Consider the following 13,692-nt stretch of genomic DNA (forward strand, 5'->3'; position numbering starts at 1 on the left):
CATATGTGTGGGGGGTTGGGAGGGGGGAGCACTTTGACTGGCTTCCCCTTATAGTTTTTAACTCTCAAATCTGTCCACACTGAGCCTCCCAAAATTTCATCAAATACAGTTTAAGTGTTCCCATCCTGGTACTAGTTCCTTCAGACGATTTTGCTCCTTTGCTTCTGCTCTGATTAATTGTTTCTCCAATTTTGGAGACAGCAGTGTGCCCTGCCACCTCAATTTTCTGCTAAAAAAAAAGGAGTATTGAGTTTGTTCTTGTGAGGATGAGAGTTATGGCTTCCAAGCTGCTTACATTCTCGTTTGGAAACTAGGAGGGTTTTCCCCTTTACTTTTAAACCAAACAAAACCTAACAACCCAACAAGCAGGACATTTCTTTGGCTCCGTATTCACTCCAAATGTTCTGTTTTCTACATTTACTTCCTCATTTGATTCACCATCTTCTGCCTGTTATCTGTGGCCATATGGCCTCAATCCCCACCCTAAAGTTCAACTGTTTTTGCCAAAGTCACACTTTCTTGATTGCTAAACCTATTACAAAGGTTTTTCAGGTCTTGTATTAGTCAACTTACACATACCATTTTAAAATATGGACTGTTTTCTTGAAATACGCTTTCTTTGGTTTCTCAAATACCATTTACTTTTCTTCTCCTCTACCTTTTCTTGATCCCTTTTATCAGGTCTCAGTTTTAGTTTGCTTATCTCATAATTTGTCACCAGTCCTGGAGGCTTTGTTCTAAGATGTTTTATTTTACACATTTACTGTAGGTGACCTCACACCCTCCTAAAGAATTATTTACTAAAACTTCCTCTCCCAAATTGCAAATCAGTTTCTCCACTTGTGTTTCTTATCACAGAGAACATTACAAGCCACTCATTTGCCTTAGCTGATAATATAAAATTAATTCATCCTTTTTAAGTGTCACAAAAATTTACACATATAAGTAAAAATATATATTTTATAAGATATATATATTTTTTATTATATAAATATCGTATAGATACAGCTTCTTATCATAGATGCAATGATACATACAATATACAAAAAGCTATAACATATTCAAGTTTTTGATTGCTAAATTCACTTAAATACTTCAGATCCTCCAAATAATGTGCATCCATGGGCATAAATATCACTTCTTTCTTTATATGTATTATGTTATAGAATGTATTGCCAATAATTTACATAAGTAATAACATATGGGCACAAAGAATAGAACAGCAAAAAGTAAAATTCAGAGAAAAGTAATAACAGAACTGCATAAATGAAACTTTTAATGTTAAGCCAAACCTCTATTGTAATAAATCACAAATCATGCAGATATTCTTCATGATATACACTTCCTTAGAGAAGTAAAGCCCAATTTTGGCTTTGCAGGCACAATTCAAATATTAAAATCTAGTTTCTATTTTTCTGTAGGGAAAAATCCTTTAATAAATCTGAGAGATGTTTTTGCATAGAATACAAAATGGGACCCTAATGTAGCATGCAACCTGGTGGATTTGACATACTTTTATCAACAAAATTTGCATTCTTTCTTTCTAAAAAGAGGTAAGTGTCATAGTCTTTTCCTACAGGTTATATTTGAATTCCTCCTGGCTTGAAATAATCCAAGACAGAGAGACTAACAACAGAAACAAAGTTACCAGTTATATATTTCATTGTGAAGATATTTACTGTAAGTGTAAATTATAAAAGTAATCATGTTAATTACCTTAGTTTATCATTCTAGCAAGCCTGATGATCTGGTTTTCCCTTGTATCAGTATGCCTACCTGAATGTTCTTTTTCTTCATTCTAACTCAAGAAGAAGAAAATTTGAAGATCTGTGACAAGTGCTTTGCCTTGAAGAGTTTCTGAACACTACAGGTCTCATGAGTCAGATCCTCCATATGATGATGCCATATTTTCCCAGGAAACACACAAACACCTTAAAACTCTATTACAGTATTCAATATTACCTTGAAGACACTTTAAGCAGAAACATAGTTGGGTTTTTGTGGTGAGTAGGGATAGAGAACATTGAAATCTTTCCTGCAGTAAATGCAGAATTCATTTTTAGAAGTCCACTGACAGGGATGGGGAGAACAGTTTCAGGAAGAAGCTACTGAAATCAGGATTCCAGGAAGAGACTATTGAAATCATAGCAGTGTAAATGGGAAACATCCTTTAGAAATATTCTTAAGGGATAGCAATGTGGTGATTTTACAAGGTAGAATTTGGAGGTGCAAGAAAGAGAGGAATCAAGAATGATTCACAGCCTCTTTTCCAGCTGGAAACATAGAGTGAGTTAAAGAGAGTTAAAGGAAGATCCTAGCTGTGCCAGTTACAGTGAAGTTAAAAACAATTTAATTTTACAAATAGCTCACGCAGCTCAGTATCAAAAATATGAACAACCAACCTAATCAAAAAATGGGCAGAAGACCTAAAAAGATGTTTCTCCAAAGAAGACATACAGATGGCCAAGAGGCACATGAAAAAATGCTTGACATCACTAATTATTAGAGAACAGAAAATCAAAACTACTGGCCATATATCCAGAGAAAAACATAGTTCAAAAGCATACATGCACCCCAATGTTCATTGCAGCTCTGTTTACAATAGCCAGGACATGGAAGCAACTTAAATGTCCATTGACAGATGAATGGATAAAGAACATGTGGTACATACATACAATGGAATATTTATTACTCAGCCATTAAAAAGAATGAAATAATGCCATTTGCAGCAACATGGATGGACTTGGAGATTATCATACTAAGTGAAGTAAGTCAGAGAAAGACAAATATATGATACTACTTATATGCAGAATCTAAAAAAATGATACAAATGAACATTTACAAAATGAACATTTACAATGAACATTTACAGAAACAGACTCACGGAGGGTTGGGGGGAGGGATAGACTGGGAGTTTGGGATTGACACGTACACACTGCTATATTTAAAATAGATAACCAACAAGGACCTACTGTATAGCACAGGGACCTCTGCTCGATACTCTAATAACCTAAAAGAATTTGAAAAAGAAGAGATACATATATATGTACAACTGAATCACTCTGCTGTACACCTGAACCTAACACAACATTGTTAATCAACTGTACTCTAACATAAAAATTTTAAAAAAACCTTAATGTTGTACAACTGAAGGCTGACCTAGTAGAAATTTGCCCAGAAGGTAATTTTTTTTAAATAGGTGGATTTATGTGACAAAGAAAAGATAAGCACTATTCTGAGGAATATAGGTAAATGTTCTGAAATGGATCAGATGGCTAGAATGGGAACTTATGAAACCTAGCAACTTTGGTGGACTTGCGGAATACACGCTGACATTTGTCACAAGGATGCAGGTATGTGTGGTGTGAGCTGAAAGGTTTAAAAGTTGCTGCAGCACCTTTGTTTCATCAACTATTCAATGACACCTTGTTAAGGTCAACAAAGCTTCAGCTGGGCATTGTGAAATCACAAATTTCACGGAGTTACCCAAAGCTGAGGTCAGCAAATTAACTGATCTACAAGTGTGGTTATGGGAAAATCAATTAAAAGAAAATTAGCCTGAAATTAATTTTAAGTGTGCCACCCAAGACTCTCGGTAGACCAACAGAAAAATCTGATTTATTTTTTATTTTGAGCAATTTTTTATTTGATATGATTATATGCTAATTAATATAATTATTTTTACGTTATAATGTCCTGATTGCCTAAGACAATGAGCTATTCTGAAACCATGACTTCAATACGTTAATTAAACATTTTATCTCAAATATATATTGTAAAAATTTATTTTCATTAGCATTTTCAAAAGATGTTACTTTCTAAAGCATTTGGCTACTAGCATTTGGTAATGTGAAAATGGCATTCATAGCTTCCTCTTTTATTTTTAATTAGATTTAAAAAATTTTTAATTACTTAAGTTTTAAAATGAAATTATTTGGAACCTCTTACCCTAGGAATTAGTCTCTTTACAAAGACATATTTCTCTTCCATAGATTGCTGTAATAGATTTTTAAATCTCTGCCTTACTTTAAAAGAAAATGCTTATAAAGGAAAGATGTGAGACCATGTGTTTAACTACACAAATATAAAGGACAAATCACTGAACATCAGCAAGCCGTCATTCTAGAGAATAAAACAAGTGAGACTCCTAAGTTAATAAAAATGTCACATTATTAAGTTTGATGTCAGTGTAGATAAGAACTACACATGATCAATTTCTATTTTAGTCTTAAACCTCATTATTGTTTATTAAGGTGTCAAATCAATATGTTTCTTGTTTGCTTTGCATGCAACTCATGAGTATTGACAGTTTTAAAATGCCCTAAAGGACTGGGCAGGTTACTGAAATAATTTTCTTATGGTATATTAATATAACTGATAAAATGTTCAGAGGATTTTTGGTGATCTGACTCTACTGATACTTCACCCTCCTAAAGTTGAAGATACGGCTTTGCTAGGACCAGGCCTGTGCTTCAAGAATTTGTTATCTACAGCCATCCAAATGGGATTTCACAAATTACTGGAAACCCAGAAGGTCATTCAGGCCTTACACTGTGAATGGCTTAACAATTTGACTTTTCAAATGAATAAGAAAAGCAAAGCTTGCCAACCCTCAAATATGTTTAATGGCCTGGAGCAAATAATCTATATTAATAGTATTTAACACTTCTTTAGTAAATATTGACTCATTCATTTATTATATAAATTTTAAAACATTAATTAAGCTCCTAGTACACATACTCTGGCTCAAGCTGGCACACTTTCCTCTAGGAGAGAATTTCAATGTGGAAACAGTCACGCAATGGTATACACACTATAAGAGAGGCAGTTATTGAGAAAAAGAAAGAGGAACACTTAAATTTCTAGGAGATCATAAGGGAGTTCTTCCAAGAAAATGACATCTATATTGGATAATAAAATACAGCTAAACTGTTTATTTTAATTATAATTCAATATTTTCTCCTAATTAATTTATATGTTTTTAAAGGTATAAATGGGTTTATTAATTTCCATTTTTGATTACTCAGGAGGTGATTACTCATGGAACATGAATACAGATTGTGGGAGTGGATTAAACTTCTCCAAAACCTGGGCTTCACAGGGATGATATCCTATCAAGGGCAAGAACTTCTAGAAAATGGGTGAGAAAACAGAGGGCCTCTGAGCAAGAGGAAACACCGAATGTCAGAAAGATGGCAAGAAAAACCTGTGGGTCATATTGAACATATCCCTTCAATCAAAACTATACCCTAGATCTTCATCAAATTCATATCTACAGTGGGATTATATTTCCTGGCCAAAAAATGACAAAGTTTCATATCTGGGTCTGTTGAGCTGTAGACTCAAAAAGAGCTGTCCAATAAGCACCACATTTTTCTGAAACTTTGAGAAGAGTAAAAGCCTTATCCACATTGTGAAATCATTGATTTGGAATAAGTTTACCTAATTATGAGGGAGTACAAAATTTCTAAATGATGTGTTATAAGTTGGGTTACCTTGTCACATCCTTTGACATAAGGTTCTTATCATATAAAGTCATTATCATTGAAGTGAATCAACAGTGCATTTCCCCACTGATTTCCAAACCACTAGACTCAATCTAACCATAGCATAAGAACTCGGGAGCAGATGTTCAGATAGAAAGTCCATAGTACGCAGTGTAATGTGTCTTAACTAGAGAGAACAAGACTTTGTTAATTGTCTCTTGAAATTGCATTGTAGACATAATTACTGAACATAGTGTTTTAAGAAATTGTAGTTCTTTCTGGAAGGGAAAAGAGGTAATAATATAATTAGCTACTTAATTCAAAATAGATTATTGAGCACTTAGTATGTACCAGCTACTCTTCTATGTGCTAGGAATACATTGCTGAATGAAACAGGCAAAAATCCCTATCTGTCTACATGGAGCTAATATTCCAGTGGGAGGAAACAGAAAATAAAAAGTGATGCCCTGGAAGCCAAGTGATCTATGTTTCTAGGAAGAACCACTTGCCTACCATGTTAAATGATGTTAATGGCTCAAGCAAGATTAAGACTGAAAGTTCACCATTCATAGTTTCATGGTCGTCATAGTGACCAAGGAAAGACCATTTTCAGAGAAGTGTTTAGAAAAATCTGAAGAGAAGATTTAAGAAAGAACAGAAGAAAAAAGTTTGGTGACTGGGCAATGCCTTAGGAGCATTACTGCAAAAGGGAGCAAATAAATAAATCAAAAGCTTGCGGGTCAATGGAGGTAAAAAAAAAAAAAGCATTTTTCTTGTAATAAGAGAGGAAATACATTATTTGTATGCTGATTCACATGGTCAAGTGGAGAAGGAAAAAATGATGAAGGAAAAGGGGAGAACTACTTGAGTAACGTCCTTAACTTGGCATCACCGGATAAAACTCATTCACAAGTAAAAGGGATGGTCATACATTAGAAGTAGCAACAGTTCAACTATAGTCATAAGAGGAAAGGTAGGTGGGTAGTTTTGTAAGGTGGCTAATGGAAATGCTCTTTTAATGGTGTCGATTTTCTCCTTGAAGTAGAAAGCAAGGTCATCAATTGAGAGCAATGATTGGGGAGTGATGTACAGGTTTTAGAAGAGAGGAGAAGAATATGATAATCAATTAGGAGAGTGGAGAGGCAAAGGATTAGAGAATTAAGCCATGGTTGCCTTGCAATGCCAATGATCCTGAGATGTTCATGGTAACATATTTAAATAGAAAGAACTCTGATTTTTTTTTAAGTTATTGTTCAGCCAAACTCAGCTGCATGGGCACAGGTGTTGGCTAGGCAGAACACTGGACTTAACCAAAGTTGTTATTTTGTTGAGGGAGTGCAATAAAGTCAGATTGGAGGAGGGAATGGAGAGTAAATTCAAGAAAAATGATGTTAACAATTGATCATTCTTAGCATATTTGGGTGGATTTTATTTAATGTGTGGCTGGTTGTCAAGCAAGAATTGAATTTCTGTAGGGAGAAAAGAAACCAAAGGCATTTGTGGGAACTGGAGAAAGGATTTTGAGCAGTGCTTACTATATGATGCTGAAACGTTGCCAAAAAACCAGGCACTGGAGGAAGAGATTTGAGTGAGCTTAATGCTGTGTTAGGAATTACATATGATCTCAAAACAGTAAATTAAGGTAGAATTTGTGACCGCATCCGAATGGGTATATGGTAATTTAGATAGAAGACAGTGTATTATTTACCTTAAGATCTTTTGTCAACAGGAATATAAAAGCATACTTATTCCATGGATCATAGGGGTGATATTTCAGTCATCCAAGCAATTTGCAAAACTGGCAAAATAGGTCTATCTACATCTAGTCATTTCAGGAGTGGCTAATTAGAAATATTTCTGGAAAAGCTAAACAAGGGATATGATTCTCCCATCTAGCCCTCATCTCTCCCTTCCCACACTGCTCGCCCTTAAGGAAGAAGAAAATTAAAGGAGAATTAATTCCCTCTACTCGAGTGCGTCATGGCACATGGTTGAGGGAATATGGACACTGGAAGAACAAGATAATATTGTGAGTAAAGGTGATACAGGTACAGGTGAATCACCTGAGGATAGAAATAGGCAGTCCCGATTCTCCTTTTAAGAAGTGTCATCCAGACCAAATTTGGAGCTCAGATTAAATAAGCTTTCTAATACATTACTCTTCCTATAAGAACAGGAGTTACCATAAAAATAACTCAGTGTTATTACCCCTTCATGTCAAAAAGATCATATACATACAGGGCAGATTTCAGGGAAAAAAATCAAGGAAATAATTGCAATTTGCTGAGGTTAGAATTTGTTTTTTCTGCAGCAAGAACAATATCAATACTTTTACAGGTGAGGCTATTGAGATCAAGAAAGTAAATAAATTTATAGGGCCACAAAGTAAGTGGATGAGTCCGAATTCAATCTCACATAATAGAGTTTGCCCTCTTAGGTTGAGTTCTAAGGAAGAAAATATTAACCTGGTCCCTCAGAATGTACCATCTAAGTGAGGCAGGAGTGAAGTGCAGAGCAAATCTGACCTCCTGAGTATAAAGGTGCACGAATACTGATTTCCTTCCTTTGGAAGGCACAGGCTCTGGGGAGGGATCCTAAGAAAGCCAGGCTCCCATCTGAAGATGCTACTGCACAGCCAATCAGAGCTTCAGACACTTGATGGGGCTTCTCTGAGAGAAAGAAAGAATTATGACAGACACCTTAAACTCAGAATTCATTCTGACTGCCAAGTCACATTTAATAATAATACTGCTTTTTGTATTTGATCCTGCCCATTCCATAATTACTCAGATATTCCTAAATGCTCCTTGTGATGCAGAACAAGCACTTACTGGCTGTGCTAATATATGAGATCAAATGACAGGAACTAGTGCTCCAGAAGAAGGACTAGAGCATTTCAATTTACGAAAGGTAAGAGGTCAAGATAAGACAGTCTCCAAGAAGGAAATTGGGGAAGGGAAGGTTTTTCCCAATTCTTAGGGAAAAAAAGAATCTAATCCTTGGGGGGAGAAACGATAAGCAGGATGAATGGACTTCTAAGATTGAAGTATCTGGATTATACAAATAAATACATATTGTATGTTTTCTTCTTACTTCTTACTACTTGCAATAGAGCACAATTCCTACTAAAATCCCAACACTATTTTTTGTAGGTGTAGATAATTTAGTTCCTATTTTAAAAGAAGAAGAAAAGAACCAAAACAATTTTGAAAGAGAAGAAAAAATTGGAAGAATTATAGTATCTGATTTTAAGACTTCACCTATAGCTCCAGTTAAAAAGAAAGTGTAGTATTGGCAGGGTAATAGACACATGGATTAAAAGAATAGAATAAAGAAGCCAGAAATCGACCTACCCAAAAAGTCAACTAATTTTAGACAAATGTGCCAAAGCAAATAAATGGAATAAGAATGATCTTATCAACAAATGATATTGGATATTTGCAAACAGCAATAAATGAAACTCAACCTAAATTTCACATCTTATTCAAAGCTTACTCAAATGCATAATAGACTTAAATGGAAAACAAAACAAAAATTTAGAAGAAAATATAAGAGAAAGCCAATGGTACCTAAGACAAGGTGAAAAAATATTCTTATTCATGACACCAAAGTCATGATCGATAAAATTTTTAAAATATATAAATTGACTTACTTAAAATTAAAAGGTTTTTTTCTTTATAAAGAACATGTTAAGTAGATTAAAAGACAAGACACAAACTGAGAGAAACTATTTGCAATTCATATATATGACAAACGATTTGGATTCATTATATGTATAAGTAACTCTCTGTATTAGGAATTGCTTAAACCTATAGATCAATTTGGAGAGAACTGACATTGTTACTAGTTTAAATCTTCTAATCCACAAACAAGATATGTCTCTCCATTTATGTAGATTTTCTTGGATTTATTCCATTAGGCATTAATAGTTTGTGACATTCAGATACTGTACATATTTTGATATGCTTATGCCTACATATTTTATTTTTTAGAGTGAATGATGACAAATGATGCTGTGTTTTCAAATTTGGTTTTCCCATGTACTTTTTTAGTATATAGAAAAAATTGTTTTTATGTGTCAACTCTGTGTCCCACAACCTTGTTTAACTTACTTATTTGTCTAGGATTCTAGAATTCTTTTTGGTAGATTCATTGGTATTTTCTGTGTAGATAAGCATGTCTTCTGCAAATACGGGCAATTTATTCTCTTACTCTCCAGTCTGTTAAACTTTTACCTCCTTTTAAAATATTATTATTGCTCTAGCAATACAAACATTTATTGCTGTAAATATTGGTTTCAGCAAATTTAACAGATTTGACATGTATTTTCATTGTCATTCAGTACCATATATTTTGGGGAATTTTTTAAACATCCTCTTTCACTTATGAATTACTTGGAAGTTTCTTTTTTTAATTTACAATGATTTGTAGAGATGTTTTATCTTTCCATTATTGATTATTGAAGTACAGTTGTTTTGTTCATATACACATACATAACATTTAGTTATGTCTTCTTGGTGAATTGATCGTTTTATCTTCATGTAATGACCTTACTGTCTGTTTGCTCTGAAGGCTACTTTCTCTGACACTAATATAACCATTCAACTTTATTTTAATTATTGTTTGCCTTTGTTTATGGAGTTACATGACCATGTTGAAAGAAACCTGAGTGTAAATTATTTTATATTTCCTTGAGTAGTGATCAAAAAAATTGACCTTACAAGTTTACTTTTCTCATCTCTCTAAGGGATAGCACATTGATCAGCATCCATGTCAAATCATCACGATGCTGTCAAGAGAAGAGAACTATAATTGAAGCAAATCTACTCATTTGCTTAGTATATGAGGAACTATTTCCAATGTAATAATAATGCCATCTAACCCTTGATACTTGAAATTTCAAAAGGTAGATGTGGAAGAGATTATAGACACTTAAGAAAGGATAATCAAACTAAAGGGACTATGTTAAATGTTATATTCATTGTCACTCAAAATATGACCATAATAGCTATATTATCAAATTTCAGTTTTTAAATAAAGTTTTATGCAGCCCTCTGAAAGTCTCAACTCTCATTTTAACATAGTCCATTGTCTTTCTGCTCTTTTTCAATTTTTCTTTTCTGTCTGTATCCAGAATGCTCAAGCTGTTCCATCATCTCCTAGCACCATTATCAAACTGATACAACAGGCTGATACAACACCATTCCCTAATGATAAATAAAGACCAGGTAAGGAAGAGTAAAAGTCTTCAATTTGTAAATGATCATTAATACAGTATGATTAACCATAGAGGAACTAGGCTCTATACAAGTACATATTCATGTAAGGGTATAAAATTTGTTTTTTTGTTTTGTTTTTGGTATTCATTCACATCAGCTTTATTTTTAGCCAAGAAATAGTCTGAATTCTATCACTTTTCCAGAAAAGCAACTTGCCTTCCAAATTCAGTTTGTATAGTGTTACAGGCAAAGGTCAGACATTATGTTTCCTCCAATCTACTGCAATATATGGTCTACTGTAATTCTATATTTCTAATGTAAATATCATCAATTTAAATAATTACATAATTTTAATTTTCACAAATCTTTCTGTCATTGATAGTATGCTGAATTGGCAAAACTAAGCAGTTCTATCTTGGCAATATATATTGTATCTTGAAGATTAGGAAATGTTAAACTAGAAGACAGCTCAACATATCACCTTAACCAGCTCTGGGCTTTGAGGCAGTGGAAGTGAACATTGTAGTTGATCCCCTAAATTCAAACCATTCTAAATGGTTGTAAAAAAAAAAATAATTTAGGGTACCCCTGTTCTGTCTGGACCTTGATTACTGAGAGTCATTTATCATTATCTGATTCTGATGTCCCTTGATACATTTTTATTTTTTTGTTTTCTTTTCTGCTTTGCTTTGTATTTTGTGGAGAATGAGGGCCTAATATTATCCTTTAATGATAATATTAAAGGATATTAATATTATTCTTCTGTCAGCCGAGCCTGGTCCAGGAATAGACACACAGTCCAACCCAGTAAATGAGATATAAGAAACTGTCCTCAATACCAAAAATATTATAGTGCTAGGGTCTGAATGTTTATGTACCCCTAAAATTCATAGGATAAAATCTTACCACCCAAGGTCATAATATTAGGAGGTAAAGCCTTTGGAAAGTGATTAGGACATTAGGGTGATGTCCTTATAAAAAGGCTCAAGAGCGCTCCCTTCCCCCTCCTACCGTGTGAAGATACAGCAAGAAGGTGCCATACATATAGGAACCAGGAAATGGACTTCACTAGGCACCCAATCTGCCCATCTTCATCTTGGACTTCCCTGCTTCCAGAACTATAAGAAATAAATTTGTGTTGTTTATAATCCACCCAGCTTAGGATATTTTGTTATAGCAGGTCTAAATGGACTAAGACAAAGAGTCTTAAAAACCATGAACAAGAAACTTGGGCCTGTCTCATCCCAGTAACCCTCACATAACCATGAGGAGAAGGAGACTTGGTACAAAGCCAGCACTGTAGATGGCAACACAGAAATACGCCAAGAGCTGGATCCCTAAAGACGTAACACGGACCAGTCGTAGACTCAGTCATCACGCTAGATTTTCTCTCTTGTGAGACAAAACATGCTTAGTTTTTAAGATAATTTTTTGCTGTTTTCTGTTCCATTTAGTTAAAATAATCCTAACAGATATAGAAGTTCACAACTTTAGGAGAGATATTGCAGGGAACAACTTGAGAACACATGCTAGTACAAGAAAATGTGACAGATTGAAAATATCAAATTTTCAAATTTATAGTATTGATATTTGTGACATGCTTCCTATGGGATATAAAAAGAGGAGGGTACAGATGCCTAGGAATAAGTGTGAAAATCTGAAGCTGATAGGGTTGAGGTGAAAAGCAGGAGAAGGCAGGACTGGGATGAGAAGTGAAGCACTGTAAGATTTCAGGATGCAATGGAGCACATGTCAAGTATAGAAAAGACAGTAGAGCAAAATGTAAGGACAGAAAACAATCATGAGAAATTGCCCCTAGCACTGAGATCATGGATACTGATGGAATGTACTATATATTTAGAATACATTGTATATTTTCCCCCAAAATCAGCATTTACATAAATTATGTAGATATAATCCAAATATTACAATTATACATTATTTTTATTCTATGCTTATATGTAATGCAGTAGTGTCCTCAGTCCTTATATTGAGATATAGAAATTATTTATCCATTTTGTGTTCTCTGCACACAAAATATCTGGGGAGTCAAAATTTACTTACTTCTGATGAAAAGGAGAATCATGTACTTTTTTATATCCACATGTACAGTTCAAAACTTAAAATACCCATAAGACACAGAATGAAAATCACCAGAAATAATTCTAAGATAAAGATATTATTTTTAATTACAAGTTATTGTAAGAAATATAGTTCATGAAATGTTTTGCTTTTCAGTATATATCTTTTTGTCCTCTTATAGTTAACCATTTAATATTATATTTCACTATGTATTATCCTCAACAATTTGAAGGGAAAAATTAAGTGAAATTATACCAAGGATCTCAAAATAAAAATCAAGAAGTAAAAGAGGAATCTTTTTCTTGAATGGACAGGAAGTTAGAATTACGCCTACAGATAACACACACTAATGAGCTCCAACTCTGTCATTGTCCAAGCCTGCCACTCGATTATGGCTCCACAGACACATAATTGCAGTAATTCTCTGGCAAATCCTGATGAGGAAGTTATCTTTATCCAGAGCTCTAGTGAGCATATCATATTAGAATTAATGCAATGACCTTTATGTCTTAGTTCTCACTTCTCTAATAATTACCATTCTGAGTTTGTACTTCAAGTAACAGATAAATAAGGTTAATTTAGGAGGACACAAAGAATCATTCTGAAGTGTTCTTTTTTCCCCTGATAATAACTAATATTACTATCTATACAGCTCTGGTTAACTAGCATCCCTATTATTTCTCTTTACAATCACTAGCAATGGTCCACTTTGATTCTGTCTAGTGAGAGTTTCTTTTCTTACAAACTTAATCTTATTTGTATCTCTGTACTTTTTCATATGCTGCTGCCTACAAGGACCTTCCAATAACTCAAGAGTCACCTTTCGAATACTCTATTAATCAGCATTGCTTTAAACATCAGGTTATGTCAAGTGCTGATATGTGCTCCCACAGAATACTGTGTGT

The sequence above is a fragment of the Tursiops truncatus genome, chromosome 1 (assembly GCF_011762595.2).
Source record: "Tursiops truncatus isolate mTurTru1 chromosome 1, mTurTru1.mat.Y, whole genome shotgun sequence".
Taxonomy (NCBI): domain Eukaryota; kingdom Metazoa; phylum Chordata; class Mammalia; order Artiodactyla; family Delphinidae; genus Tursiops; species Tursiops truncatus.